At 50.8% G+C, this 25,121-nt stretch overlaps 2 long non-coding RNA genes across 2 annotated transcripts in view; one reads left to right on the top strand and one right to left on the bottom strand.

Annotated features, from left to right (window-relative positions):
• LOC121009994 (uncharacterized) overlaps positions 1-9,100 on the top strand; it is a 21,845-nt gene extending 12,745 nt beyond the window's left edge. The window contains exon 3 of the long non-coding RNA XR_005780946.1: positions 8,667-9,100. This is a non-coding gene — a long non-coding RNA (uncharacterized LOC121009994). The remainder of the gene's footprint in view (positions 1-8,666) is intronic.
• LOC121009996 (uncharacterized) overlaps positions 1-23,899 on the bottom strand; it is a 68,910-nt gene extending 45,011 nt beyond the window's left edge. Inside the window, exon 1 of the long non-coding RNA XR_005780948.1 lies at positions 23,675-23,899. This is a non-coding gene — a long non-coding RNA (uncharacterized LOC121009996). The remainder of the gene's footprint in view (positions 1-23,674) is intronic.
• Positions 23,900-25,121: the final 1,222 nt, after the last annotated feature.

Raw genomic sequence — 25,121 nt, forward strand, 5'->3', positions numbered from 1 at the left:
GATGGTGATGGTGGTCTTGGGTATTGATGGTGGTGTTGGTGATGATGATGGTGGTGGTGGTCTTGGGTACTGACAAAGATAGGAAGAGGGATAAAGCTTCCATATGTGTTTCTTAGGGCCACACTAACAAATTAGCACAGACTTAGTGGCCTAAAGCAATAAGAATTTATCTTTTTCACAGTTCTGGATGTCCAGAGTCCAAAATCAAGGTGTTGGTAGCACCACATTCCCTCTGTAGATTCTGAGGGGAATCCTTCACTGTCTCTTCCAGCTTTTGGTGGTTACTGGAAATCGTTGGCTTTCCCTGGCTTGTAGCTACATCACTCCAATTTCTGCCTCTGTCCACAGGGCCTTATCCCCTCTGTGTGTCTGTGTATCTAAATCTCTCCCCATACAAGGACACCAGCCATTGGATATAGGGCCCTCCATGATCTAGTATGACCTCATTTTAACTTAATTACATCTGCAAAGACCTTATTTCCAAAAAGGTCATATTTACAATACCAGGGACTATGTTGTCAGCGTATCTTTTTTTTGGGCGGGGGGGATATACACTTCTATCTACGATAGCGTCTAACAATATTTAACATTCACTGAATACTGCTTTATGTCAGGTACTGTACCCAGCATTTTACAATTATTAAATAGATCCATTTGACATTGCCGCATTTGTAGGTTATAAACGGTTGAGTGTCAATAACCTCACGAGGCTAAACTTAGTATTATCTCATTTAGCTTTCTGGGATTAGTATCTGCCCCTACAACGCTCTTCCTGTTGTATCTGCTGACAGATGAGGAAACAGAGGCACCTGTGTTTGTCAGGGAGGTGGAACAGTGGTGGCTTTAAGAATTACAGAGATGAGGGGCGCCTGGGTGGCTCAGTCGGTTACGCGTCCGACTTCAGCTCAGGTCACGATCTCGCGATCCGCGAGTTCGAGCCCCGCGTCGGGCTCTGGGCTGATGGCTCGGAGCCTGGAGCCTGCTTCCGATTCTGTGTCTCCCTCTCTCTCTGCCCCTCCCCCGTTCATGCTGTGTCTCTCTGTCTCAAAAATAAATAAACATTAAAAAAAAAATTACAGAGATGAACTGGAGGAAGCTACCTACCTCCTCTGAGCCTTAATTCCTCCATCTATAAAATCAGACAAAAACTCTTTCGTGATGAGGTTTTGTATGTATAAATACAGCAGTCACATCAATGATTTGGAGGCTAGAAAAAGCATCTTGCAGGGTGGCTTTAAGTGCGGTGTGTGGTCCTGGGAACAGTATGCTCAAGAATCACCCGGTGGCCGGGCTTGAGGGTGTTTGTTAAGAAAGCAGGTTCCCAGTCTCTACTCGGAGCTGCTGAATTGGAATCTCTGGGAGTGGGGCCTGGAAATCTGCATTTATTTGGGGTTCCCGTGAGTCCTCTGCTTGAAAACATAAGGAAACTGTTGCTCTAAGTGAATACAAGTCTTTCATCCCTTTGAACCAAACGCGGAGGCCAAATAAGGCCTAGGTTGAGAGGTCCAGGTGCCCGTATCCCGCCAGTTCTGAGAGAGCCGCGAGAAGTTCAGGGACCAGGCGACAGCCCTCTTGCCGGCGACTGGCAGGCTCGATGGGCGTCTTTTCAGAGGAAAGGGAGCCTGTGGCCCCGAACCTTCTGAAAGTGCGCGCTCATGATTTTTCCATTACTCGAATGGAAATAAACGCCACGCTTAAAAATTGCGTGTTTAAAACCCAGTGTCACGTGCCTCCTCGAAACTGAATTTTGCGCCTTGTGGGTAGAGGGAACAAAAGAAACGACACGAAATCCTTCTCCGAGATATTTTCCCCTCCGACAAATCCTCCAGCCTGCTTTCCATCCAATCACCCCCTTACCTAAGCATCAGGTTTCTCGTGCTCAGGAAGAAGAGGCCCTTGATGTGAACACTGAGCTTTGGGGAGTAAGACGCCCGCTTGAAGCACCCTTTTCCTGTGTCTGAAAGCACAAGGGGTGTTTGTAGCCTCGCTGAGCGGCGGGCTCGGGGTTTCGTGGGGACCGGGGACCGGCGGTTTCAGAAAGTCAACGGCGCTGGCTCTCGGGGGGTGTGATTTGCGCAGTCAGGAAGCCTGGGGAGCTGCCCAAACAGGAACCCGCCCCGGCCTCGGCCCCGGCCTCCCTGCCTGCCCTCCCGCCCGCCCCCGGGGATCTGCCTCCCGGCCGAGCCCCGGGATCTGGGGGTGAAGCCGCGGCCCCCTGAAGTGCCTGTTAAATGTCCACGGATCGTGTGCCGGGGACCGGGAGGCAGGTGGGTGGCACAAAGCCCGCAGCAGGAGGGACGCGGGATTCGCCGTCCAGCACCACCTCCCAAAGAGACCAGTGCTTCCTGCTTTCCAAGGAACGCGGTGGACCCTCCGACCGTATGTTACCCTTTGGTTCTCGCCTCTGACTTCCCGAGACGCAGCCCCGTCATTAACGTCGCTTGCACAGACACCGGCAGCATAGCGGGTTAGGTGACTTCTCCCCGGTCACACACACAGAACGGTAGGGTATCGATTCACCTGACCCCGTCATCTGACTACACACACACACAGGATGCTAGTCACCCGTCCATTTTTTTCTGGCTGTGTCACTGCGGCCTCCCCGGGCCTTCCTGTCCTCTTCTGGGAAGTGGGATGATGGTAACACCAAACTGGGGGCAGGAGGAAACGGGTGTGTCCTTTAAAGCGCTCTCCTCTGGTAAGGGGCGTGTGCCTTAGCGGCTCCCGTTCCATTCTGCTCAGGGTCTCTCCCAAGAACACACTCCCTGAGGGTCTGTTTTCTGAGCAGCTGAGGGGGCATGGGGTCTGGGGCAGGGGTAGAACAGGTGTGCTCAGCTTGGGGACAGAGCGGAGGTGCCCTTTGAGGGCGGATCCCTGGGTCACAGGTGAAGGGCCCAGAGAGAGGAACACTCCGGGATTGACCTCTACTGGTGTCGCCGCAGGGTCGCAAGCAACTGGAGGGTAAGGACCACATCCAGATCCTCTACCAACCAGGAGGAATGTACAGCTGCCTTCAAGGAAGGAAAGGATTACATTTATGAACATCCAGAAAGGGTTAAGCTCCTTGCAGGTGTTGCTAAAGGGGTGGACAGCAGAAGGCACTCCAGAGACAGGACTTTTGTGATGAACCTACTTTTGGGTAAATACTAGAACAATAAAGGTCCGGGGCAGGCTCACCCCAGTATTGGTGGTGGGGTGGGCAGGGGATCTGGCCGAATGTAAGGCTGGAATCTTAAATTTCTAAAAGTTACAAGCCAAACTAATACACTTATACCAAAAAAAAAAAAAAAAAAAAAATCTCTGTTCACCTCCCTTGGCAAATATATGTGGATAACAATCCGGAGGACCAGGTTTTAGCTGAAAGGTTTTAGAACCCCTGGAGTTCTGCACCAAACCCCGGAGTACGGGGAACCCTGTTTGGGCCGGTGACCCTTCTTTTCCCACATGAGATTCCTTGTCCTGCCACAACGGCCTCCTGTGGATGCATCGTAATGGCTTCCTGGGATTGCCTTCACCAAGTACTACAAACCGGGTGTTTAAAGCAACGGGAATCTATTCCCTCACATCCCTGGAGGCCAGGAGTTGGCGGACAAGGTGTAAGCCTGGCCATGATCCCTTTGAAGGCTCTGGGTGAGGGGCGGGGATCCTTCCTTGCCTCTTTCAGCTTCTGGAGGCGGCTGGCCATCCTGAGTGTTGCTTGGCTTATGGCCACATCTCCTTCCAATCCCTGCCTCTGTCCTCACATGTCCTTGTAACCCTGTGCATCTCTGTCTCTCTTTGTATAGGGACGCTAGTCATGGATTTCGGCTCCACCTGAGTCTAGCAGGACCTAATTTCAACTTAACAACATGTGCAAAGACTCTATTTCCAGATAACGTCAGGTTCTTTGTTTCCAAGTGAGCGCGAATTTGGGGAGACACTATGCAGCCAGGTGCACCTTTCTGTACTCCTGTGTGCACATCCAGCTACGTCCATGACCTCTCCTGGTGGCCACCCCCCAACCCAGGTGTACCCACTGCTCTTTGTGGAGCCTCACCTGGGGAAGAGGCCACACAGGACCCCGAGGCAGGCCAGGGGGAAGGCCAGGTTCCCGGCTCCCCAAAGTATGGTCTAGAAGAGGTAAATGGGTGAGCATGTCTCAAGGGCCCCATGAAGGGCCCCATGAAGGGCTAGGAGCAGGTGCTCCAAGATGCATTGGCACAGAGCCCCATGAAGGGCTAGGGGCAGGTGCTCCGAGCTGCATTGGTCCCAATGATGGCCGTGAAGCTGGTGGAGGGTTGGCATGATCAAGTCGGGCGGAGGAGATTCAAGGGTAGTAACAGGTCACAGTACTAGCAACGTTCACATAAATGCTCCGGACGCACAGAAACAGAAATAACGAAGGGCAAGTCCTGATCTTACAGACGGCTTTTGAGCACGGTCGGAATAGCATGAAGCTTCCGGAGGCAACCCCGGAACACCTCCAAGATTTGTAATGGAGCCGAAAGGAGCAGACGATTACAAGACGAGGAATTAATGCAAATAAACACAATGCGGGTAGAAATTAAAAAGAAAGGGGGAGTTCTTAATTCTCTTGAACTAAATGGTCCTTGAGGGAATACATAAGTTTAATGGGGAAGATAAGGAGCCCGATGATTCTTGAGGGGGTTTTGAAAGGGTGGGTGCCGTTATGCTGCAGATGCGACGCTCAGATTCCGTTGGCGGGGTTGGTGCACAAGACCCACAACTGCACTGAGCGTGCAGCCAAGCCTTGTACGGAGATTTGCCCTTGGCCATCAGAAGCCTCCGTCTAAAAATGCCTGGAGGTTAGGCCCTGCCCTTGAGGGCAGCAGCAGTCATCGGCTGACTGATCTGGGGGGACAACTCCAGAGCCCCCCAAAGGATGAGGCTGAGACCACACTGCAGCTGAAGCCACATCTCTGTCTGGCATCTTCCCTTATCCTGCTTCCCTTCCCCTCTCTGGAGAATCACCTTCGCCTGCTTTACCTCTAGGGAACCGGGCCTGAGACAGCGTGGGGCAGGTTCAAAGAGTCTGAGGCTGATTCTTTATTGGTTATCAATTTCCTCTGGAACATCTGATTTCTCTTGTCCTTGATCCATTGTCACGACAGTCTAACTCTTACCACCCCTGGCCATGATGAGTTCAGTAGGTCTCCCAAATCAGCATGAGGGGCAAGGAGCAAAGAGAAAGAAGCAAGAGAATCGGGAAGGGAAAGGAAATAAGACCGAAGAGTAAAGAGCAGAGAGCCAGAGGGAGAAGGGAAAAAAAAAAAAAAAAAAAAAAAAAGGAAGAGAAGAGAAAAGAAATGAATGATTATCCAGAGGTAACCAGAGGAACAATCAGGAGCTGGGAGGTTGGACAGGATGTGCGCACATTTAATAAATACTTGAGCACTGACAGGGAAAAGAGGGGGTGGGCATGGGGGCTCCCGAGTGAAGGAAATGTGGTAATGGTGCCACTAATCCCAAAGAGGGATGCTGAGGAATCCAGGGAAGCAGAAGGAAAGTTTTGAAGAGGGTTAGAAAATAAAATCTATGGTTTAATAAGAGAGGTCAGAGGTTATAACAAATAAAAGAGAGAGCCATGGGGCACGTAATACTAAAGATGACACTCGCTTTGCACAGTTGATTATATTCTTGAAAACAGTTTTGTAAATCAGTTCTTCGTGCACATAATCCTATCTTAAGCCCATTGAGAGACCGAGTTCTTTGCGGACATTTTTCTAAGGGAAATCCATTACCATCCTTCACACCTAAGGCACACTGCTCTCATCTGTGATTTTACTTACAGAATCCTGCCTTTCTGTGGAGAGCAAGGGCGCTACTCTGTAGTCTTGCACCAGGGTGCTTTGATAGGGAACACGGCTACAGGGGCCCCATGGTAAGAAGGTTAATGAAGAAAATGGCAGACGGTCATCTCTTGGAATCACGACATGAAGATACGGTCACCGTAAAGGGCGACAAACTCTGCTCCTGAAGTCTGGAAATGGCATTTGGAGAGGCAAACACACTGCCATTTGGGAAGCAGAAAGTCTGTGCCCAAACCCAGCACACTGGTGGGTTTCTCAGTGGGGAGGAGATTCGGGAGGGATCTCATGAGCAGCCATGGCCTGGGCCTTGGGGAGTCACTCCACTTCCCTGGGAGAGGGGGTTCTAAGACTGATGGAGCTTGGGGAGTTAATTCTCTTCTAGCTTTGAGATTATAGCAACAGCAGAACTGGGGGAACCACAGATGTGGCATCAGATTCTTGGGCAGCAGTACCCTCTGCAAAATAAAAAAAAAAAAACAATGGAAACGCCAAAGATTCTGAGCTGCTTGAGCTAAGAAAAGTCTTGTGACCTGGGAGTTGGAGGAAGCAAGTGTTTGTAATTGACTCGAGAGTCATGAGTTCTCCAAAGGCCGGGGGGAACAGGGTGAAATCATTCCCTCTAGCCTTCGATATTAGTGCTCATGTGCACGTTCTCAAACTACTCTATATCAGTTTGTCATATAATCTTTTCCATTCAAAATTTAAGTAGATCTCTTTACTTTCTCTTAAGTTCCATAAATAGCATTGGCAGATGGTTTTTCTCTGGGAGTTTATTGTACCCCTGAGACCATGTTTTATCCCCTGATGAGAATGACTGTAGGTACAAAACCACAAAGTTGATCTCAGGGTAGATGCTGGGCTGTCAGCTATGCTCACTCATTGATTCAAAGATTTCTTCTGCTCATTACTTTCAAGGAAGATGCCATTTACATCCATTCAAATCCACACAGCAGCGAAAATGACAAGTGGTGAAATCGTAAGGCTTTGGGGTTACTCACAAATTGTCAAAACCACGAATTTTAAGCCTGAACATGCCAAGGGTCTATTGTACCAGATCCTGAGTTCCTCGGGGGCAGGGATTAGGGAATGTTTCTGATTCATGTCTGTATTTCTGGTAATTAGCATAGTGATACGAATTGTGAATGAGTAAATGGATGGATAGATGGATGGATGGATAGATGGATGGATAGATGGATGGAAGGAAGGAAGGAAGGAAGGAAGGAAGGAAGGAAGGAAGGATAGATGGATGAATGGATAGATGGATGAATGGACAGATGGATGGACGGATGAATGGGTGAATGATGGATGGGTGGATGGATTGTAGGTGGATAAGGATGGGTGGATGGATAGGGTGTGTGTAAGATAACGACTAGTACTTCTTTTCAACTCAGTGATGAGCAGAGGAAACTACTCTTCTGAGGAAAACACATCATATTACCTCAGATATAAGAAACTTCCTCACAATTCACAGTAAGACTATTTCAAAGATGCTAGCTTGGGCAAAAGTTTGTAGTATTTTAGTTTCAAGCTCCTTATTCTGGAGTACTGTGAGCAGACACTTTTGCATTCTAAAAGGACCCTAATAGCTTAGCTTTTAGCCCCAAAACTTTATGTACATCTCCTTTAGTTCATTAACATGTTTTTTTCCCAATTACTAAGAGAAAGAGGAACACAAAGTTCTTTAGAATGTTTTAAAACATGCTTTGAGAAAATATTTTGCAAGTCTTTGAAGCTAGGTCACAAAAACCTTAGGTAGTTTCTTAAAATTGTCCAAATATGGTAGTGTGCTATAACCAATTGCCCAGCAATCATTATTGACTCAGGGTTGGATGTGACAAAGGAAATAATATTCTGAAAACGAAAGTGTCTGAGAACCAAGCACAGGCCACACCAAAGCTCCAGACACCCTGCCCTGGGCACTTACACGGCCCTTTCAGACCTTGGGCAGAGAGAGCTGAGTTTTCATCATGCTGTTTGACCCAATCCTCAAACAGAAGCCCCAGTCTCTTGTACAGGGGGCTAGCTGGAGGAGCTCGCCCAGTTTGCCAACCTTCCACTTACATGAAATGGTATTTTCTTTTTAAAAAACAAAGGCAAGTGGTGGTGGAGGGGGCCCTTGTAGACCATGTGACTAACGCACCCTGTGATTCACCTACAAGGTGTTTTAAGGGGGTGAATCTCCCAGTATTTGTGGCAAATGATGGCTGCTGACGGAACTACTGACATCAAATGGTAATTGAGCAGAGCATCACTGACCCTTCAGCCATCTCCGAGCCTATCAGCAGAAGGGAAACCAGCGAGAGCAAACCACCGCCAGCCGACCGAGGCGGAGCTCCCTTCGAGATACAACATCTGGGTACAAAAACAGTTTCACGCTCCTTCTTTCCTCCACGTGCATTTTTGGAGCAGGAAGAAGGGAAATGAGTGTACCACTTTCCCACACATAAGGATCCAAAGGGATGCCAAATTCACTCAGCAAAGTCACCCCTTAGAGGGGCCCGTAGGGTAGTGACAAAATTACCTCAGTGGCAACCCCATGCTGAGCCAAAATAAAGGCGTCAAGAGATTTGCCAGAAACCTTTCAATCGGGCTCATGACTGCACTCTAAAATAAAAGGGCACCATGAAAAAAAATAAATCAGGGAGCGTCTCTAGCTGTGCAGGTGTAAGCCAGGGCTCCACCCACAGTTTGACAATGACCGTAACAAACACCAGAGTATAATAATCAGCAAGAATCATAATGAGTGCATCCTAGACGGAGGTGGATTTTAAAGAAAGCTTGGGAAGTTGCACGAGCCGTGCAAGGCTAATGTCAGGGCACAGTGTCAACGTTCCGCTTTCACTTCTGCTTTTTCAGGCACGGGCATCTTGCTTCGGGGGCGATCTTGGCACTACAAGGGCTCAGCACACTTCACACGTGTGCCCTCTCTTCTCTGCCCATCTCTCACCTCTCACCTGGACTCGTTAAAATACCCAACTCCCGGTCCAGCCAGACTGAAAATGAGCTCTTCGCGGCCAACAGCCCGAGCCTGGATTTCCACCGAGGCGCATGGCTCTCCGTACAGATTGCAGATTTACACGGTAAAAATAGAAACGCACGGCATCACATGTATATGCAAATTTGCCAACCAAATTCAGTGCTGAAAATAGTTATTTACTATTTGGCTTGCATATTGGCCCAGAAAACCCTCTATACCTATTTCATGCTCATTGAAATTCTTTAAGAGTTCCTGACCCATTTAAATTCCTTGAGGGATGCCTGGCTTCACATGGACATTTGTCTGCTCCTCTCCCTGACTACTTTTAAAGAAATACTGCCCGTCTTTGCAGACCGGCCTGTAGAGAAATACACTGGCCACCACTTTCTTGAGGTTTGTTCTGGGCACTGCTCAGTCACTAGTGGCCTCAGACCTAGAATCACAGCTTTCTTCCGGAGAGCTCTCTTAGGTGCAGGGAAAGAGGGTCCTTAGGACATACATCTAGAAAATTTGGAGGGCAGTTTTTTTTTTTTTCCCTGAAAGTGTGATCCTTGGACACCCACATCAGAGTCACGTGGGGGAAGGGGTCAGGGAAAATGCAAGCTCCTGGCTCCTCCCCAGAATCACTAAATTCAAATTTCCGGCAGTGGGATTGGGAAAGACTGCTTTCCCAGCACTCAGCGGGGTGATAGGGATGGCCTATCCCCCAAGGGTTGGGGATCCATTACTGAGAAGCCACCCAGAAATGCTGATGAGGGGCTGCTAGGGGGCTGCGGTGCCGAAGTCCAGGCAAGGCTGGAGTACACGACACGATGGTCACCAAGCGACGGTACCGACATCCTGCGGGACGGGGGCTCACGAACGGAAGTCAGGGGCGCCCGGGTGGCTCAGTCGGTTAAGCGTCCGACTTCAGCCAGGTCACGATCTCGCGGTCCGTGAGTTCAAGCCCCGCGTCGGGCTCTGGGCTGATGGCTCAGAGCCTGGAGCCTGCTTCTGATTCTGTGTCTCCCTCTCTCTCTGCCCCTCCCCCGTTCATGCTCTGTCTCTCTCTGTCTCAAAAATAAAATAAAAACATTAAAAAAAAATTAAAAAAAAAAAAAGAACGGAAGTCAGCTTCCAGAAGCCACCAGCGTAATCCATCTCGGTACTCTTTCAGGAGCAGTTCTGATGCTCACAGAATTAGCCCCTGTCCCTAACAGCAGCGAGGCAAATTGTGTCCCCTACAAAGTTGGCTGAGCCACAGGGACGCCTTCCTAGGGATGATGTGCCTTCCTTGTACCCAGGGATGATGACTTGGGAGAGCTAGGGGGCTCAATGCCCAGCATTGTGTATTCAAACCCTGTCTCTACTGCCTCCTAGCTACTTCAGTCTATCAACTGTACAGAGGAAATAATAATAAATAATAAGGTTATTGGGAGGATCCAATAAGATCAATGGTGAAAAGCACCTGCGGGCAATACCGGCCACACAGCAAACCCTTAGCTCTTATTTCAATGCATTCATGCCCCCTCAGATTTTACAGCATTCCAACGATCGCCCAACAAGTCCATCTACATGAACAAATCTGGTTCAGGGAACAAGGCGTGGGGCAAAGTGAAGCCTCCAGGACCTGTAAAGCCTTCTCTGGAAAGTCCCTTTGACCATCCTGTGCTAGAGGAGGAAGACGAGTTCCCTGGGTTTGAAAGGACGCCACCCCATCTGTTGAAATATCCATCCACGCAGACATACCAGTGCCCTGTAGGCGCCTAGAACCTTGCTCGTAGCCGCCCGCAGAGCCGTTCCCACACATCGTTCCTACGTGAGACAACCCACGCCCTCAGGAATGCCCACATGCACTTTCTGGTCCCGCGTGGTGGTTTCCACGTCTTCCGCACAACCCGCACCACACCCTTCTACACCTTTGTTTAGACACAACCGTACCGATTCACACACATACACGGACCATTCCTGGGAGTGTGGCACAGATTTGACTCTCCGGCAAAAAACCAAAACCAAAACAAAACAAAAAACTAGAGAAACACACGAAAAAACGAAGCCAGAAGTGAGCATTCCCTCTGCATTATGTCAGCAGGCGACTGAACAGACAGCACAAGGAACATTCCAGAAATGGCTTTGTCACCCTCCATGTACTCTGCCTTCCGTTGTTTTTTTTTTTTTTTTTTCCTTCGGCAACAACAGAAATCTGTGAAATGACTGAGGGTGGTTAATTAAGCATTGCAGCCCATATTCCACTGCAGTTTCAATTGGATATGGTGTTCTCTTTCACTTCCTGTTATGCAGGATTGCGGCGGGCTGTTAGACACCTGCCAGGCTCCCAGCCAGCTGCTGTTCCGCGGCATGCGCAGGGAGGAAGCACTCGGGCCCTTGGCCTTGAGAGGGTCTCACTCTGCAAACCAGCCCCTTCCTGGCGAGGTGGCGGGGAAAGCGCTCACAGCCAAGGCGAGTACACGCTGGAGGCTTAAGGACCAGCAGCTGGCAGTGAAGACCTTGGCCTATCGTGTGGGTGGGTGGGGAGGGGAACCGACTGTTTGCCCCCAAACCCCCAAGTCCCAGTGAATGATCTGCCACGACTCATCTGTGATGAAGGCGGAAGCATCTATGTGGACCAGAATCCGACGTGATTCTCTGGTTAGCCTGGTTCCCTAATGCCAAGAACAGCACTGGGTGCCGAAGCATCCATTCACTCATTTGTTCATTCCATAGATAGGTAAGCCTCCCACAGGTAGGCCTCTCTGTGCAAGACGGTGGCCGAAACAGAAAGAGACGACACACTTTTTTGTGGTGATAACAGTAACTCTCCTGATAATAGCACTAACTGATTGAGCGCCCATTATGTGACCAATGACTTATCAATGAGGTCCAGTCCCTTTATTCGAGAAAACCACTCCCAGTTTAAGAGGGAGATTTTACACCATTTATTAATTATTCCGTTTCTAGAGAAAAGCAGAGAGGGGGCAGCCAAGGTGGGGGGAGCGGGGAGAAGCGAGCAAAGCCTCGCTTCTCCTCGAGGAGGTATGGACTGGGGTGGGTTAGAGATGGCCACAAATTCTCCGCACATCTACCATTGAGGGGTGGGGTCTGTGTCCCCTCCCCCTGTATCTGGGCTGATCTGCGTTGACTGACAGCTCACGGAACAAGTGGCACCGTGCCAGCCCTGGCCTTCGGAGGGACACTTTCTGCTGCTTTTCTCTTGGAGACCTGAGCTTCCATGTCTGCACCCCGAAGCTGCCACACTGTGACAAAGCCCCGGCTGGCCCCCTGGAAAGGCCATGCGCAGAGTGCCTCAGCCCCCAGCTCTTGGGTCCCCTGGCCCTTGGGGTCATCCCAGTTTGGCCCCATTGTCATTGCCCCAGGGCACAGCGAGCCCTCCCTGCTGTACCCTGTGTGGCCTCCTGACCCCTCAAATTTTGAGAAATAAAAAAGTTTTGAATCATTAAGCCACTTTGGGAGAGGGGCCATTTGCTGCGCAGAAACAGAGAATCAGAATAATGAGTGAATCGCGGAAGCTTCCAGGTGAGTGAATTAGGTAAAGGTGAAGGAAGGGCATTCCAGGTGGAAGAGAATAAACAAAATGGAGAGGGAGAAAGAAGCAGGACACTCGGGTCCATCAGCGTTTCTGTCTTTCTGACATGTCAGGCAAGGAGAGGCCACACAAGGACTCATGTCCCAGGCTGAAGAGGCTTTGTTCTACTCCCAAGCAGGAAGTGACAGGGTCTCCCCAGCAGCAGGGTGGTGGAGATGGGAAGGCCAGTAAGGAGGTGGTCTGAGGTGGTGTGGTCTGAGAGAGCATAGCAGTAGGGTCAAGAGAGGGGAAGAGATCCGCGAAATGTCTACAAGGTTAAATCGGCAGAGCTCAAAGGACGGCCAGACAAGGTGTTAGGAAGGGGGATGGGACAGTGGGAATGACATCCAGGTGTCCGGTGTGGAGACAACCTACTGTGAGAAAAGGCAGAGCCCAGAGTAAACGGTTATACCAAAGCATCTCTAGACAATTCCAGGACCTCCGTGTGAGGCAAGAGGACAGACCGTGTGTGATGGCCGTGACCATCACGTGCCCATCAGAGGAGTTGGAACATGGCGGACCCAGGGTCTGCCTAACGGCTTTGCAAAGGAGCCTAATGGGGCACCTGGTACTCATGTCAAGGATGTGCAAACTGAGGCTTAGAGAAGTCAGGTCATTCTTCTGAGACATCAAAACCTGCAAAAACCAGAGCTCGGGTTGGATTCCAAGCGCCCAGAGTCCACAGCTTGCTCCCTTAAGCAGGCTGCCCCATCGTGGATGAAGGAGAGGCCAGATAACTTGCTTCTAGGTCTTCTTAAAACCCCAAGGCTGGGACCCCCGGGAGGGAAGCCCCTTCCAATCAGATAGAAGAGCTGTCGCCCGGGTGGCTTAGAACAGAGGGCAGGGTATGTGGACAAGACCTGACTCTTATCTGGTAAGAGACACGGGCAGCAACATTTACATGTTAATTTCCCTTAAGTCATTAGGGCTCCATTGCACGATTATCTTTCCCCAGGACTAGTTACGTGGGTCATTGAATCGGTGTCCAAGATGGAGAAACCTTTTCTTTCCGAATATCTTTGGGTTAAACAAGGTGACGCCAGTGTCATCGTTTTAGGGGGACGTTAGCCAGGAAGGGCTGAGTTTGAATCCAGGCAGAGCCAACACGAGAGCTTGAACGCTCTTCTCTCTGTGCTATCTCTGTGCCATTTATTCTAGAGTCAAAACCAGAGATGTTTGGTGCAGGGTTTGGGCTGGAGAGTTAGCCCAACGGGGCATATTGTCTTGTCGCGTCATGCATTAAATAGATGTGCTTTCGGGCACCACGTGAGATTTCTGTTCCCTACGACAGCTTCCAAAGGTGCCTTGTTCCTTCTTGTGGAATCGAGAATACTGTCCAGCTTCTGGAGCTAACTCAACGTTTCTCAAATTATTGACCTTCCATCGCCTGCGTTAGAATCGCCAGGCTGGCCCTCCACGAGAGGCAGCCTCTGTTAAAAATACAGATTCCCAGGGGTGCCTGGGTGGCTCAGTTAAGCGTCTGACTTTGGTTCAGGTCATGATCTCACCGTTTGTGGGTTCTAGCCCCGCATAGGGCTTGTGTGAGGAGCTTGGAGCCCACTTCAGAGTCTGTGTCTCCCTCTCTCTCTGCCCCTCCCCCACTTGTGCTCTCGCTCGCTTGCTCACTCGCTCTCTCTCTCTCTCGCAAAAAAAAAAAAAAAAAAAAAAAAAAAAAATACAGATTCCCAATTCCTGCCCCACAATGGACAGAAACAAGAGTCTACGGACGGAGCCTGGGAATGTGCATTGCACATGTTTTCTCCAAGATGCTGAAGCACAGTGACAATCGAGGATCATGGGGAAGAAACACAATCGCCCGCTATAAATACTGGAGTCTAGACAAGTCTATCCAGACACTGACTTTTCCGTATCTTCCGTGGGACCCGCCACAGTTCACAGAAGCATCAGCACATGGGAAATGGGGCAGTCATCTGCTTGTTACTCGAAGATGCCTTCCGGGCCCGCCCCTCCCTTGCTCTTCAGGGCAGGAAACTGACCACAGAGAATGACATTTCCCAGTATCTCTGTTGCCAGATTGGTGATAGATTTGAACGAGGGGACGGGTCCTGGCAGGAGGCTGGGGGTTGAGAGATCCTATGCCTCCCTCTCGGATGTGACATCACCTCATAGGTCCAGCTGCCACTGGACAGCCGGCTCTCCGTGGTCTGGCTCCCCTCTGCCGCATGGCTACTGCCTCTGGTCCCCAAACAAGGCACGCTCTGGGCGGTAGTGGTTTCTGCATTTGCTGATCTGTGAGCAGCCTCACCTTCGTTAGCTGGCCTAATACTTTGGGAATTAGTGTCTCATATTACATTTCCGCCTCTGCAACTACCTGAGGGTGAGTTCTGTTTTGCTGACTGTATCCTGATCGACGCGGGGACTAACTCAGTGGAAGTCACATCGCGGGAGTGACGAGCTGCTAGCCACCGGCCATTAAGTGCCTCCTGTGGGCCAGGCATGTACTAAAGGCTTTACATCCATTATTTATTCATTCGCAAGTCTTTGCTGAGCACCCATGAGACGCTAGGCACTGGGCTAGCTTGTGGGGGCAAGAAGAGGTGGTGTCCGCCCTCACGAGGCTTCCCCTCTATGGGGAAGGCCCGTCGTGCACTGGAATTATATATATGGTCCCTGGGTCACGGCAGGGAAGAGCACCGTGCAAGGGAGTGTATGACCTAGGGCTTAGCTCTATTAAGCAGGTGGCACCATCCCCCTTTCCAAGAGGAAATTGAGCCTCAGAAAGGAACAGATGACATCACAAAGGTACGCGTGCCCTCTTCCCTTACAAAGGAAGGACTGGGGTTAGGTTTTGGAGGCAGAAGCTACAAACAGTACTATGGGTCACCTTGCGTCCCCACCCCCTAAATATGTTGGAGCCCAAACCCCTGGCACCTGTCAGTGTGACCTTATTTAGAAACAGAGTCTTTGAGACATAATGAGTTAAGAAGAATTCTTACTGGATGAGGGTAGACCCTAACTCCAATCACTGCTGTCATTTTAAGAGAGGAGACACACACAGACACATGGAAGAGACGTGACAGCAGAGGTCAAGTTGGGGCTGCGAGCCAGGGAACTTCTGGAAACCACCAGAAGCTGGAAGAGGCAAGGAAACATTCTTCCCTAGAGCCTACAGAGGGAGCGTGGCCATGGTAGCACGTTGATTTCTAACCGCCAGCCTCCAGAACTGTGAGAGAATACATTTCCGGTTGTGTTAAGCCACCTAGTTTCTGGTCCCTTCGTTCCGGCAGCCTTAGGGAACCTGCACTAACAGAGAGAGCGCGCTCAGAAGTATGCACTGACCAATACCACCTCCTGGGGGATCCTGGGCCTCATGCTAAGCCATTAATCACGGAGGGCACTCCAAACACAAATTCTATGGAAAGAGGGTGGATTCGAAGGCTTTGCCCACACAGACATCCCTAAAAGGAATGGCATTATTTTTTTTTAAGTTTCTGTATTTATTTTGAGACAGAGAGAGAGAGAGCACCAGCGGGTTAAGGGCAGAGAGAGAGGAAGGAGCAAGGATCCCAAGCAGGCTCCACACCCTCAGCACAGAGCCCCCACGTGGCGCTCAAACTCACGAACCGTGAGATCGCGACCTGAGCCGAAACCAGAGTCAGACGCTTAACAGACTGAGCCACCCAGGCGCCCCAAGGAATTGCGTTAATTTTTGGAAAAGGGGAGCAGAGAACAGGCCTGGATTATGGTTTTTAAAAACTGCCTACTAGCTGATACACACGTTCTCTCCAGGAACTCTGTTTTGTACGGAATGCAGAGCATCCTATTTTTTTTCCTGCTAAGAATCTTGAAGGTATATGTGCCGATCACCATTTGGCGAGCGAGCCACATCACAGAGCTAGGGAATGGTCGTCAGATGTGGCTGCGTGACCTGGGCCCTTGGCACCTGGTCTGCTCCTCCCGGCTGAAGCTGGCTACCAGGCCTGGGGCGATCACTCTCTTCTCTTGACCCTCCCACTAGTCTCCGTTGGTGTTCCCCGAGGTGAAACTCTGCGCTGTGTCTCTGGGAAGGAAGAGACAACTTTATCAGAGCATCCCACTGTCGGGTCTAAGACACAAGAACCACACCGCATTCTATTGTCCCTCTGGCTTCTCGACGCAGAAAGGGAGAAGTGGGAGGGGAGAGGCGGGTTTGCCTCTATCTGAGAACGTGATCAGACAATTTCAGTCCCGTGCCCTCCGCAGCTGGTAGGTCCCCGCCTGCATGGGGCCCGGTGGGGAGATTCTCCCCAAAGATTTTCTGTAATAAGGTAAGATGTGGCGATTGTGCAAGAGGGAGCGGCCCCAGGGGTAATTGAGATTCCATCTCTGTCTACCTGGGGATCTACGGAACTTTCTGCACGAGTATGCTTAGGTATTTCTGAAAGGACTCGGCTCCTTCGGAGACAATGTCAGGGTCATTCTTTGGATGCTAAGGGCACTTAACTCATACAATCCTTTCTGTGAACCGTGCTTGACATCCATGGCCTTAAACTTCTCTGTACTGGTCCTTTGTCCTCCGGGAAAGGACAGGATTGGGGATCTGTGACGATCATCGTCCTCAGAGATGCACCGTCTCAAACAGACAGTTGCTTTTATCAGTGGTTATTGTTTGGGATTCCTCTGCTGAGGGAGACCTTCTTTCCTGACCTCGATCGAGAATGCACACACGCTACCCTGGGCCGGCCAGGCCACCTTCTCTCTATGACAAGGCAGACGGTCGGCCCGGGGGCTCTCATGTCCAGTCCACTGAAGGAATTTGCAGCTTTCTGGGATTCAATAGTTAACCATACTGCAATCGCTGGGAAATATTTGGGTAGTTGTCCTATCAACAAGTGGTGTCTAAGGCATTCTCTGCCTCCAGGCTTTTTAGGTGAATATTCTTCACGGTTGACACAGGAAATTAGTCTGAGAGAGCTTAAGGAACTCGCCCGTTATCATACCAGATGGTGGAAGGGGTAGTGGGATGCAGGCTTAGATTATCTAGCTCCAGAGCGCACTTGTCTAGGGCTGAGCAAACCTGACCTCATCAGGGACTGACCCACATCCAAACAACAACAACAACGCAGAATGCATCCAATTTAAAAACTAGCTGATGCGCTCGGCTGGTCCTTTTCCCTCTTTCAATCCTCCCAGGGCGACTCCGATGTAGGGGCTGTCGGCGCCCCCGTTTCACAGATGAGAAACTGAAACCGTGTGCCGTGTTCGAAGCCTTTAGGACAACTAGTCAATAGCTCGTATTGTGCCGCCGTGTGTGCTCTTCGCTCTGTGGCTCACCTGAAGCCGGAGTGTCACCTGCCTTGGTCCGCACGCCAGACTTTCCCGGGGAGCCCGCCCCTCCACCTCTCCACTTACTCAGCCCCCCACTGGCCGAGGACGCTCTCCAAGTGGGCTGATGGCTGTGGAACAGTTAAAGAAGGTCCAGAGTCGATTCTAGAGTCGATCTAACTTGATCTTTCTGAACTTCATCCGTAAAATGGGGTAATAGCCAAGGCCTCCCCTTGGCATTTCCGGGACATTAAACAGATCATTACGTATAAGGCAAGGCAGTAACCGTGGTAAATTTTATGAGTTTGTTCGGTAAGACAGGTGTCGAAGAGGCAGTGAACACTTCAGAGACCTATGCAGGTTTACGGGATAAATGTATTAAAGAAATCGGCACCAGGGGCACCCGGGGGGCTCAGTTGGTTAAGCTTTTGACTTCAGTTCTGGTCATGATCTCACAGCTTGTGGGTTCAAGCCCCACATCGGGCTCTGTGCTGACAGCTCGGAGCCTGGAGCCTGCTTCGGGTTCTGGGCCTCCCTCTCTCTCTGCTCCTCCCCCATTGGCACTCTGTCTCTCTCTCAGAAAGAAATAAACAACAAGAAATCAGCTCTATAAATACATGTTTCAGCAGCTTCCCAGCCACAGCACATACACTCCAAGTTTCAAAGATGCATGATTTTTTTTTTTTTTTTTTTTTTTTTTTACTTCTCCTGCTCTTTAAGTCTTTGGGCTGCCTTAACTTGATGGGGTTCCTCACCTGCCCTAGGGGTCGACGGAAGCAAAAAAAAACCTCAGAACCCAGGAACGGCTCTGCCCGACAAACACTAAGCTAAGCGGGAAATGGGACGTCCATTTTCTCTCCAGACCCACATATTGTTCCCCCCCCCCCCCCCGCCCTGAAGGTCAAGGCTACCTAGATGGTTCAGTTTGCCCTCCTGTGTTTCTCAAGCTTGCACTTTATTCTGCTTTCCACGTCCTGCTAAATGGACTCTCCTCCAGGCAGGCACAAGACTCTGCTGTTTTGGAAAAAGCAAAAGCCCTTTGCAGAAGTTTGTCCTGAAAGAAGGATGCTTGCACACTTTGTCTTTGTTGCCACATGGCGATGTCCTCTGTTTCCGGCCAAGGGCTCTGTTTATCGGCCACTTCTTACTCCCAACCAGCCACTTTTCTGGGATAACATTTGTGGGGATGTGATCTGGTTTGTGTTAGCGTTCACATCATGAGGTCCTGCCCTCTAGTTAGCTCAAGGCGGTCGTCACATTATGGGGTAGCAAAGGGGATCCAAGCACGACAACATAACAAATACATCTGAGGGGTTTTTCTCAGCAATTGCTTTTTTTTTTTTAATCTAAAATAATTTTTTTTTACATTTATTTATTTTTGAGAGACAAACAGAGCATGAGTGGGGGAGGGGCAGAGAGAGAAAGGGAGACACAGAACCTGAAGCAGGCTCCAGGCTCTGAGCGGTCAGCACAGAGCCTGACGCGGGGCTCGAACTCACGAATCGCGAGATCATGACCTGAGCCCGAGTCAGACGCTTAAATGAATGAGCCACCCCGGTGCCCCAGCGATTACTCTTGATGGTAGTGAGAGTGGCATAACGTTTCCCAGCCTCCCACCCTACCCCTCAACCAAACTGCAAAATTGCGGCCGAATACCTACAGAGTGCTGGGCACGATGCTGAGGAAGCAGAAATGAAGGAGGCACAGGGCAGGCCTTGAGACTCAGACCGTAAGAGGGGGCGCAGATCCCCGAGTCATCCAGCCTCAAGAGCTTCCAGTGCAGAAAGCTTCAGCTCTGGTCCGTGAGTGGGGAAAATAAGGTGACCCACCGCGTAAGGTGTAAGACCCGAACGTGATGGGTGCATAGAGTACTTAGCTAATTAGAAGAGCACTCGATAAGCTCTATCATGATCACCTCACATGATGTCAAGGGCTTCAGAGCTCTTCTGCAGGTCCCGCAGGCACCAACTGAGTTCTACGGCCACAGGGGGCTGTGGGCTTGTGGCTTCTCTTCCACAGGAGTGTCGGGGAGAAGGTGCATTCCCCACCCTGCAGCGTCCTTCTATACACAGGTACAGGTTTCTTCTATGGCACAGGGGCTCTCACCCAGGTCCCCCGGGAGACCCACCTCTTTAGATCCAAGCCTCGTGGACGGGGCCCGGGATACGGTTAGAAAGCTTCACACGTGACGGCAACGGGCAGCCGAGGTCACGGCCTGCTGCAGCATTTGCAGGGTCCAGTGCACCGAGAAAATGCAGGACCCCTTGTTCCCTGTTACTAAGAATTTTCAAGGCAATGAAAGCAAAGCATTAAAGCCGGGGCCGATGCCCTCGCAGGGCCGCAGGCCGGTGATGCCGGCCCGGGCTGAGGTTGAGAACCGCTGTGTGGGCAGACCTTTGCAGCCTCTGCCCGCGCATGGAGCCTTCCGTCCCCGGAGGAGAGAGAGCGGCTTCCCTGGGTGATAAACCGAGGGCAGTGGGCAGCCGTATCGGGGGCGGCCCACTGTCCTCCTCTGTCCAGGGAGGCGGCCCTGTCTGTGGACAGCGTTTCGCTTTGCTACGCTCCACTCTAAGTTTTACGGAGGCAACCCCCTGGCAGGCCTGAGCGGGTAGCGCATCCTTCCCTGGGGGTTACGCCTGTCTGATCCCGAAATGCGCACCCCGCGAGCCCCCTTGGACAATCCAAGGAATATGAGAAGCCAAGATTTCCTTTGAAGCCAGGATCCAGCCAGAGAGGATCGGCGGGGGCTAACGGTGACTGCGGCTCGAGGGGACCGACAAGTCGGGGAGCGGACGCCAACGAGAGGCCAGGATGCAAAGGGCCAGGGAAGAGTTTCCTCATCGTGGGAAGAGCACTGCCCAAGCCCGTGAGCTTGCACGGAGCTGGAGCCCGGCTGGCGTCAGGTGTGGGGACAGGAAGGGCATGGGGGAGGCACTCCGGCGAAGACGGGGCACAGGGCACGTGAGAGAGGGAAAGTGATGGGCACACCGGCGATACCTTGCTGGTTCTGCAGGGCCTCAAGGGGACCCTTCCAAGGGGCTCTGTCCAGGGGAGCAAACAGACACTGGGCCATTACTCAGCACATTTCTGCTTCTGTCTGGGGTCCCATCGGAGAGACCCCCGGGGCCAGGGGGTCGGAAAGCTGGTGGTATGGGGCCAAGGGTGGTGGACGCAGCCCCTGAGCCCCCCTCCCCACCCACCAGTACCAGCTCCTGGTGCGGTGAGAGAGCAGCGTCCCCTTCCATGGCCTCGTGCAGTGCCGACTGGCCTCCCGGCTCGGCCTAGCAAACGCGGGTCCGGATTTGCAGCCCGGGAATAGAGCACTGATCATTCACCGTACTTCCCTGATTGCCATTCCAGAGAAACTAACTGGAGAATTAAGAGCAAATATTTGACTCTTTCTCCCTTTTCTCCCTCCCCTCCCTGTCATTTTACACAGCACTGTTTAGACTGGATGCTGGTTAATGGGCGACCTTTGCCCTTTGGCTAAAAGCTGTGACCAGGAAATCCCACCTCCCATTAATGAGGGTTTTGTTCAGGATCCGGGGAGCGCCTCGCACACAGCTTCTGCTCTGCAAATGCATTGTCTGCCGGGCTTAGGAAAAGAAAACGGGAAAGAAAAACAAACAAAGAAAAAGGAAAAAAAAAAAAAAAACAAAACCAAAACCCTTCCACCGTTGAATTAAAACCGCAAACTCCAGGCCCTAAGCAGGTTTCAGTCTCTATTAAGACAACAAAAGACCCTAAATGCCAGGCCGGGCACAAAGAGTGGAGGGTAGTTGGGGGTGGGAGAAAAGGAAGAAGGAGAAACTTGGTAATTAACTGGCTTTTTTCGCGTTATCCACAGTGAATCCGTCCCCAGCTGACAAGTTTTGGCGCCCGGAGCATTTCAGACTTCAAAGGCGAGGCCCTGGGAGGACCCAGCATCGACCCCCCGAGTAGCCTGCACAGAGACTCGGCCTCCCATGGGCGCCTTGACCTTGACCCCTCCTCTGCAGCTTTGCTGCAAGTGGGTGCCAGGGCATTCACATCACATGGTCAAAGTTGCTGGCTTCCTTCTTTCCTCTCTCCTTTGTTGATGCTCAGCGTGACTCTTAAAGGCTCTATCCTTTTGTTTTCCGCTAAACCACTCTGGCCCGGGGCCATCTCTTTCCCCCTAAAAATTCTAAACCCGAGAACCAGGATTCTCTGTCTCCTTGTCCACCCAGCTCGGGCCATCCATCTCTTAGGACTTCTGTGTGACTATCCCCGAAGGCAGGGAGCGTGGCTTGTGTGATGCCCCTCTCCGCTCTTCCTCCTCTAGCACCCAGGATGGCACATGGCATCACAGACACACTCCGGAAATGTTTGGTCATGGGAGACTCAAAGATTAATAAATGCTGGATCATCTGTATCCCGTTAGGCATGAGGGCTAATGATTTTTCTGGAGCCAGACGGGGGTAGGGCATAAAAATTTACAAAGAGCCAACACTTACTGACCGTTGATGATCTGCAAGTTTTTAATTTTTTTTTTTAACGTTTATTTATTTTTGAGACCGAGGGAGCAGAGCGCAAGTGGGGGAGGGGCAGAGAGAGAGGGAGACACAGAATCTGAAACAGGCTCCAGGCTCTGAGCTGTCAGCACAGAGCCCAGAGCCCGAGGCGGAGCTCGAACCCGCACACCGTGAGATCATGCCCTGAGCCGAAGTCAGATGCCGAACGAACCGACTGAGCCACCCACGTGCCCCGATGATTTCCATGTTAATGAGTTAACTCTTTGATTGTCTCATCCTGGTTTCAAGATTATCCTAGGATTGCTGTGAGTTCCTAAAAATAATGAAAAGAAAATGAAAACAAAACACTGTCCTTTTTACTTTATTTTTTGGAGGAAGACGGCAGACATGAGCAAAGTTTGCTTCTGTCTTTGTTTTTAAGAGATTATTTGGAAGTCTACTGAATTCAACTTCAATGGAAAGTTTACTTTTAAGAAATAAACTAAAAGGTCTACCGCAAGCTTCGATAAAATCAAAATGCTCATATTTGGGTTTGTTTTTTTTATCAATACGAGGCAGGAGAGGAAAGAATGGAAAGCAGAAGTGGGGGTGGGGAGGCGCTCGGTCACGAAGTAGGGCCCCCGCGAAAACGAAGTTGAGGCCTCACGAAGGGAACGCTCACCTTTCCTTACTCCAGGACGCCTGTGGGTGTCCCATGTGTGGAGCCCTGGGGAGGACAGTGTCCTGGACAAAGCCTGGGGTTTCAAGGCCCACTGGCCACTGACCGGCCAGACTCCCCTCCCGGCCTTCCAGTGGGATGGGGACACAGCATCCACTGTAAGCTGGCTTTCAGGGTCACAGGCCATCCTCCGCGGCAAGACTTCACTGCTATTGTTATTAATTAAGGACATACATTTTTCCCATTTAAAGGAATGACTTGTCTCTCAAAGACAAATAAAGCATTAAAAAAAAGTTTTTAAAAAAAGGGGCGCCTGGGTGGCTCAGTGGGTTAAGCGTCTGACTTCAGCTCAGGTCATGATCTCATGGTTCATAGGGTCAAGCCCCGCATCAGGCTCTGTGCTGACAGTTCAGAGCCTGGAGGCTGCTTCGGATTCTGTGTCTCCCTCTCTCTCTGCCCCTCCTCCACTAGTCCTGTCTCTCTCTCTCTCTCTCTCTCTCTCTCTCTCTATCAAAAATAAATAGAACATTAAAATTTTTTTTTAAAGGAATGAGTTGTCATATGTCAAAGCTGAAGGAAGACAAAGAGGGACTGTCCTATTACTACGTCGTGGGTAGGGCCACAGAAATGAGGCACCATCACTATGTTTTAGACCTATGTACATAGTAATTAAGGGTTTGAAGCTTCATACATTTACATACAAGTCATTTTTACATCTCATGTATATGTATTTGACTATGTATCACGTAAGTGCATATATGCGAACATATAACGTTTACTATATATCCTGCTATGTATATCGATGCACACATATATAACATACATTAAAATACATACACATTTTATACACACACACACACACACACACACACACACACACACACACAGGAGCCATTATTGAGCTCTTACTGTGTTCTAGGTACACCACTATGGGCTTTCCACACTTGATCTCTTCTAAGCCCTATAATAATCCTGTGAAGTGGCAACCACACCATCATCCCCATGGAAACGGTCTCTGAGAAGTCAGGTTCCTCACGCAAGGTCTCACAGCCTTTTAGGGACAAAGCTGGGAACAGCCATGGTTTGATGCCAGAGTAGGGCACTCATAGCCATGAAGGTTCCTCACCGTCACAGAACAGACGTGAATGACCTCAGAGCTGACGCACAACGGCCCGCCTTCTCCCACAGAACCTGCTTCTCACGTGCCCTGCTCCCGTGCCCGAAACACCTGTTTTCCTGAACTCGGGGGGCCTCAGCGACGGGGCCAAGCAGGGGCTCTGATACCAGCCTGAGGCCGTGGGGGGACCAGCCACCTTGGATGACTCAGAGCCCCAGCCTGGCGGAGGCTTGGCAGCTGGGGTGATGAGCTAGAGACCCAGAGGTACCGGACTGCCTTCTGGTTGACTTTAAATCAGGCCGTCGGCGCTCTGATTTCTAGTGAGAAATGGCCCCTTGGACTGTCTCTCTCTTGGAGAAAGCTTTTAATTAACCCACCGACCACAGGCTCCTGAGAAAAGCGGTCAGTGTGAAAACGACTCTCTTTTCTGCCACCGCATATTAAGACCTCCTTTCAGAATCAGATCAAGTGATATGGTCATCGCCTTAATCGGATTGAGCGTCCTAATCGCCGGCTGCCCCGTCCTAGGCAACACGACAACCCTGCCTTCGCCGCGGACCCTTCTTGCCAACACCTCCCTCTGGAAGATGACCCACGGTTTGCTACTTCTCGCGGCAAGTTTGGTAATGAACGTGGCTTCTGTGTCTTCAGCTGTAAAGAGCAGAAATCCCCCTTCAGGCAGCTCCAGCGGACCTTTTATCCGTACTCGGGAAAAAGAATTGATTGATTTTGAAGTGAAATGTTGGCATCTGCTGTTATTCAAAACCGGGACCTTGGCTACAGTCATCGGCCACGTTTTCAGCCTTGCCACCAGTGTGTGGCAAATGAAGGCAAGCTGCTCTCAAATGAGAAATGCAAAATAGTCAATCTGTTTGTCTGTTTAATGTAACTGGGAACATAAGCTGCTAAAAATGGTACCATTCGGCACTGTCAGATGGGAGACACTCACCAACAAACAAAAGCCTAATGACCCATTTTACTCGGCACTCCGGAGTTGCTCCTAATGGTACTTTCCATATGCACTCGAACATGCTTTTATCTGAAACTGCAAATGGTACGATTTTCCATCCAACACAAGCGTGTAATCTGTGCGGGGTGGGGGGGTGGGAGGGAGAAGAAGGATGGTGGGGGGTGGGAAGTGTGCCCCCCCGCCGGGGGGGGGGGGCCCCCGCCCGGGGGGGGGGGCGGGGAGGCGGGGGGGGGGGGGGGGAGAGGCCCACCCCCAAGACCAGGAACAGG

Source organism: Herpailurus yagouaroundi, unplaced genomic scaffold (assembly GCF_014898765.1).
Source record: "Herpailurus yagouaroundi ecotype Mexico unplaced genomic scaffold, PumYag 190, whole genome shotgun sequence".
NCBI classification, from domain to species: Eukaryota; Metazoa; Chordata; class Mammalia; order Carnivora; family Felidae; genus Herpailurus; species Herpailurus yagouaroundi.